Source organism: Zonotrichia albicollis, chromosome 5 (assembly GCF_047830755.1).
Source record: "Zonotrichia albicollis isolate bZonAlb1 chromosome 5, bZonAlb1.hap1, whole genome shotgun sequence".
Taxonomy (NCBI): Eukaryota; Metazoa; Chordata; class Aves; order Passeriformes; family Passerellidae; genus Zonotrichia; species Zonotrichia albicollis.
Window position 1 is genome coordinate 38,069,195 of NC_133823.1, and position 6,000 is coordinate 38,075,194.

At 43.2% G+C, this 6,000-nt stretch overlaps 1 protein-coding gene across 3 annotated transcripts in view; it reads right to left on the reverse strand.

Annotated features, from left to right (window-relative positions):
* CFAP97 (cilia and flagella associated protein 97) overlaps positions 1 to 6,000 on the reverse strand; it is a 29,703-nt gene extending 23,703 nt beyond the window's left edge. For 2 of the 3 annotated variants that reach the window (XM_074541393.1, XM_074541391.1), the window contains exons 1-2: positions 5,846 to 5,991; positions 5,341 to 5,532 (exon numbers count right to left, since the gene is read on the reverse strand). The gene's annotated coding sequence lies outside the window, so the exon portion shown is untranslated. Of the gene's footprint in view, positions 1 to 5,340; positions 5,533 to 5,845 lie in introns of all 3 variants that reach the window. The other variant, XM_074541392.1, reaches the window with a different exon arrangement.

Sequence of the window (6,000 nt, forward strand, 5' to 3'; positions counted from 1 at the left end):
AGGTGATAAAAGATAGCAACCAGCTTGTACATTCCTTTCTATTAATGTCAGCCAGGGAGCACACATCTTCCCACTCTACATGACTCAGGAGCAGCCCACCTGCCAGTGGGCTGTTTCCTAGGAAGGCTGAGACACAACTGCTTTGCAGACAGCAACCACCAGGGCAGGAGAGATCGTTTAGCAGTCTGGCCCTGCCCAAGGAGCAGCAGTCATTGCACTGACAAATGCATATTCCACTCCTCTGGTACAAGTCCCTCACAACTTTAGCCTTCATCTTAATGGAAAACCAACATGACATGTCGCTCACTGTCAATCATTCACAAACTTAAGATTAATTAATTTTTTAATTAATTTAATTGCTTAATTTGAAATAAAAACAAACAAGATGAAATAAACAAAGAGATAGTATTCTTAGATCCTATTTCACTCCTGCATCGAGAGTGTCTGCAACAGAGCTGGAATTTGCCAAGGTGATGCAATACAGAAGAGGTAACTTTGCTGATAAAGCTACTTAAATCAATAAATTGGTTCTGTTTACTATTTCACATTTATATATAACACAGAGTGTAATTTTACTTCAGTGAGAAATACAGAGTTCTGCTATGTTGCCTGTTTTTAAAACACAGAGTCAAAAAATGATACTCTGGAATCCCAAAAAAGCTGCGATTACAGTCAAATACTTACCATTAACTGCTAATTTTACTGACCGCTGTGTTTATTTACAAAAAAAGCACATGCTTTTTGTGGCTTGATGCCATGAAACCCTCCAACACAAGCATGATCAACTCCAAAGAGCAGCCTGGCCATTAAATATTTGCCAGATTTTTTTTACTGTAATATTTCTTCTCCCCATGTAATTCTCTACCTCTCACCCATTTCCCTTGCAACAGTAACAATCACTCATTACCACAGCCAAGTGCACCCTTTTGTCTTTGTCTCTTCCTGACTGCAGCTCTTCCTAGTTTAGGAAGAACTAGCTTATACCACTTTTTAATCCCTTCAAGCTTGACCCATTTAAGATCAGAAAGCAGTGGCTAAGCAGCCAAGGTGAATGTGCAGTCTGACTTTCAGGGCTTTAGAGACTCACACTTTCCCACCAGATACTGACACACTGAGTCTGACTGTCTACCGAGAGCACATCCACACCCTCCCCAGTGAGAAAAAAGACCACACAGCTCCTGCACAGGTCAGGAGCTGCTGTAGCCTGCTCTGCACTACCCAAAGAACAAGCAGCATTTTGACATCCTCCTCCATCTCAAAAAAGAAACCAAGATCCTAATCACATAAAGCATATTGAGTGTTTTCCCCCTCCAGCTGCAAACCTGCCAACTACAGCACTACCTGAAATATATTTGTAGGCAATGCCTAAGAGCAGCCCATTAGGCATGACTGCAATTTGAAGTCTCTTCTACAAAGGTGGGATGGTACATGAAAAGTCATGAATTGAGGATACAGACTTAGATGTGGGTTTGTGTTTCAACATATCCTGCCTTTTGAAAACATTTTTCAATGTCAGAAACTAACACTTATGAAGTGCATTAAGTACCCAGACTTGGGTACTGGTACCCAAGTAAGAAAGATTTGAGGTATTTTAAACACATTTAAACATTGAAGTTATCCACTAAATCTTCCACAGTCAATTGCCACCATGGTTAGAGCCAATGAAAGCACACAAGCACATGACCACCAAGGAGCCCCAGATAGCTGCTGGGCAAATCCTTTCAAGTTAATGTACAAGGCAAGGAGGAGAGAGAACAGGCATAAATGGGGGGGGGGGGGAATAAAAAATATTTCCTCTTGAGCCAGAAATAAGCCATTCCCCTACTGTGAGAAGCTGCAATAATGTGGAGAGGTGTGTATCTGTAGCTCCAGGACTTTGCTCATAGAAACACATTAAATATTTGCTCTTCAGGCTCTTCAGCAAAGGTCACCTTTTCACCTCTTGAGCAGAAAGGCTGGGTCAGAGAACACTCAAGTTAAATGATGAGAGTGATGATGGCCACCAGGTCTGTCCAAACAGACCATGGTTACTCACTCATTGCGGAGAATCCCAAGAAAATTACTTGCACACCCTCTAAACCCAGGCAGAAAAGAAGTAGCTTACAATTACAATCAAAAATAAAGACAACAAATCATATGTTGGTTGATAAAAGTAGCAATCGCTTCTGGAAGGTCGTCCACTTCTACAAGCACAAGTGACACCACCCACACTGAAGTCTCTTGGGGCTGCTGCCATACAATTTCTCACCACCTAGAAGAGTCCCAACTCCAGCTACCTCAAAGATCAGAAGGCAGCAAGCTGCTGGGGAAAACTGGTCATTGGTATTGATCTTTCCCAAAAGCGACCCATAATATATAGATAATAGAGATAATTGATAATAGAGAACAGGTACAAAAAGCCCAGAAAAGGACAGACTCTACTGCCAGGTATCAATGGTGAAGAGCAAAGTAAGGGTCCAGCTTTGTTTTCCCACTCCTTCTATACTGGTACATATCTATGAAGAGTATTTCTGTCTGATATCAAGATTTAAATTTGGGGGCAACACGTACTCAACCAGGATATCCACAACTGAAGGAGAAGAGTCTGGCACAGCACTTCAAAACTGCATGCAAGAAAAAGGAAAACAACTGCTCCTATTAAAGCAAAGCTTCAGCACACCTGCCACATAAAGGCTGGAGTTACATTTGCCAGTCCTGAAACAGATGGCAGGACCATAAAGGAATCGAGTACACCACAAACTACTGATGGAGGTAAACCACAGCAGATAAACCACTGCATATTTCTGAATGCCAGGCCATCTCTACCAAGTGGCACAACATGAGAACTGTGTCCCACAACAGAAATGCCCATTGAACTACAAATGCTTTTCATGCTTCTAACATTACTAATTTAGTGTGCTAAGTGACCTGACTAGACAAACAGGAGTGTCATTAGCATTTCCTTTAACTGTTTGCATAGATGTGCTTCAACACACATCAAACAAACCTGAGTTTCTGGAAGAATCTCCTTCCTTAGGCACTCCATCACAAGATGTGCTTATTATCACAGTTTAAAACACACATTTCCAGTTTTATAGATGTAACAATTACATTCTCAACAACCACTGAAAATAAGATGCAATTTTTAATTTTCAGTGAATATATTCCTATATAAGAGGAACAAGCACTGCCTGGTACAGATGAGCAGGAGAAAACATAGAAATTCGGTCACTAAATCAGTATAGAAAGAGCAGCTTCAAAAAATATCACTTGGGAAGAGTCTAAATATACTTCTGTTTCCTCAGAATGCATGTAAGAGGCAAATGAGGTAAAAGCCTCTTGAGATAATCTCTTGCATTATATTTTTGTGACTTGCTCCTTTCTTCAGATGAGAAAATATCAAGAATGGAAAAGCAGGTAAGATGTTAAAACAGAGGGCTCTATTAAATTCAACATAATATGGGTTTCCTGGAATTCCAGTGTTTATTATTACAATGAAACACCTCAAGAATCAGAAATACTCATTACTGAATTGTGGCTTAAACATCAGTTGAAATTGTTGCATGGAAAAAAACTCAGCCAAGGAATACAGATCATGTTTTAGACCATGTCTTGGTCAAACATAACATCAGGAAGCAAAGAATGAAACAGCTGTAAGAAACAGCTCTGGTGGAAGCAGTAAGGTAACAGTCTGACTATCTCCCATGAATTTAGGCAGTACCTAGGCTCACCTAGGATTCACCTGGCTTTTGGATTCTTACATCTAAGCTTCAGGTGTAACATTGAGTCATCTGAAAGGACAGATGTTAAAAAGCTTGTAGATGATCCTGTCACCTATGCCACAGATGACCACATGCTACCCATCCTACAAAACTTGCACTTGTAGGTGTTCCTGGGTTGAGCCTTCCAATCAGCCAACTGCACTCCAAGTCTCAATGGGCTTAGCAGTCCTGATGGCCCTCTGAGCCCATGTAAGTCTTATGAACAAACACAGGACTTTCTGAATGCCATTCTAAAAGCAGGCAAGCACAAAACCAGAACAAAAATCCCAGTAGGTCATAACAACTTTAAGTTCCAAAAAAAGGAATAGAATGTCCCCAAATTACTTGTCCTTTTCTCTGGTTGCTATCCTAAACCATTAGAGCGTTATCTAGGTTTAGAAAACCAGAACAACAACATATGCACTACAGAAAAAAACAAAAAAAGCAGGAAGAAGTGTTGGAAGAACTTGAAGCATTCCAGAAGCAGAGTCCAAAGCTCTGACATCTATATTTTTAAATGCCAATTATTTCACAAACCCATTCTTAAGCTTACTTGTTTTTTAGCAACAACTTCATTTTAGTCTTCAATTAACTCCACCGAACAATTTAACTTTGTAGAACTTTGTTCTCTTTCAACTGACAATTCCAGCAATTACTTTCTATTCAAAAAAAGAGAGATTAACTACTTTTTCAAAGAAGCAAAAATGTGTGTACAATGCATTCTATTCACTATATTGGGCACCTCACTACAGACAAAAGCAGGGATACAAAAGAAATCTAGCACTGCTATTGCTATTACATTCATTCCATCCCACATTTTTGTCCTGGTGTTTTTATGAATGCTGCATAGAAATTTCAACCACGCAATTTAAAAATATGTACACGTCCAAATGCAAACACTAGATTTTTTTTTTAATTTCTATTATATAGTAAGACTATAAAAGTGCGGGTTTTTGCATACTATAATTAAACCAGTTTTCAAAAAACTGTTTGGAAAGGAAAAACTTCCACCAGGCATAAATATTATATGCTAAAGATTATATGTTATAAATTAAGTTGTGCCATATGCCTTGCTGAACTACATTTTAAAATGCCATGAAAACCCCAGAAATGTCCATGTTTGACAAAGACAACATATATTGCATTTTGTTGTAGCATCTGACTGACTCTTTCAGATTAATTCAGTACTCCGCTCTGCTGCAGAAGCCCAGGTTTGAGAACTACCTTATTTGTGATTTCCAACCTAATCCAGAGGGGCCAAGAGATTTGGTGGCTAGTTACTTTTCCAAACGCCAGCCCCACTTTGGGAGCCATTACTGCAGAACACAGCGCTGTGCTGGGCAGGGGGAGTTACACGTAGCTCTGGCGATGATTAACACGCTCGAGGCAAGCTGTTTGCAATAATCATTCCAAATGACTTAATTCCCACCAATTAAGCCCAACCAAAACACCCCTCTGAACTCTATCTGGGCATCACTGCAACGCGTCTCCCAAAGTCCGGTAACTTGAAGGGCAGCGCACAGACACCGTAACTCTCTCCCAAAGCCGACAACTGAGGCGACAACGAGGGCACCCGGTGTGTCAGAACGGAGTCTCCCACCTCTTTTCCGATCTCCCCGAGGAGCACAGCGGGCAGGCACGGCACCGGTGGGGCGGGGCGCGCGTCTGAGGGCGGCACGGCCAAACTCCGGCAGCTCAACGCCAGCCCAGCCCCGCACAGGCAGCGCGCACGACGCGCTCGAGGGACACCTACGTGCGCCTCGCTCGGGCAGGGGCGCGAGCAGCAAGACAGCTAATTAAAACAAAATTATTTTTTAAATTATATATTGGTTAAAAATAATGCATATGTACACACGAACAAAACATGTCTCCCACCTTGTTTGGGGAAAAAAATTACCGCAGACGGGGAAGGAACATGCCCGTCATGCCCAACCGCCCCCAACCGCCCTCCCGGCACCTTCCGTGGCGAGGAGGCACCGCAGGCCCCACCACCCGGCCGGCACCCCCGGGAGGAAGCAGCAGCAGCGGCCGCTGCCGTGTCTCCCTTGGCCCCTTGCTCCCGGCTTTGTTGTGGTAACCGCGCAGGCAGCCGGGCAGATACTCACAGGCACGGGAAGAGAGAGAGGAGCGAGCCGGGGAGGCGGGAGCTGCGCAGCGCCCAGGCCGCTCCCTCGCTGCCGCCCCGCTCCTGCGCAGCGCCGGCCGGGCCCGCGCGCCGCGGGGCGGGGAGAGGCGGCGCCTCAGCGGGGCGGGAAGGAGC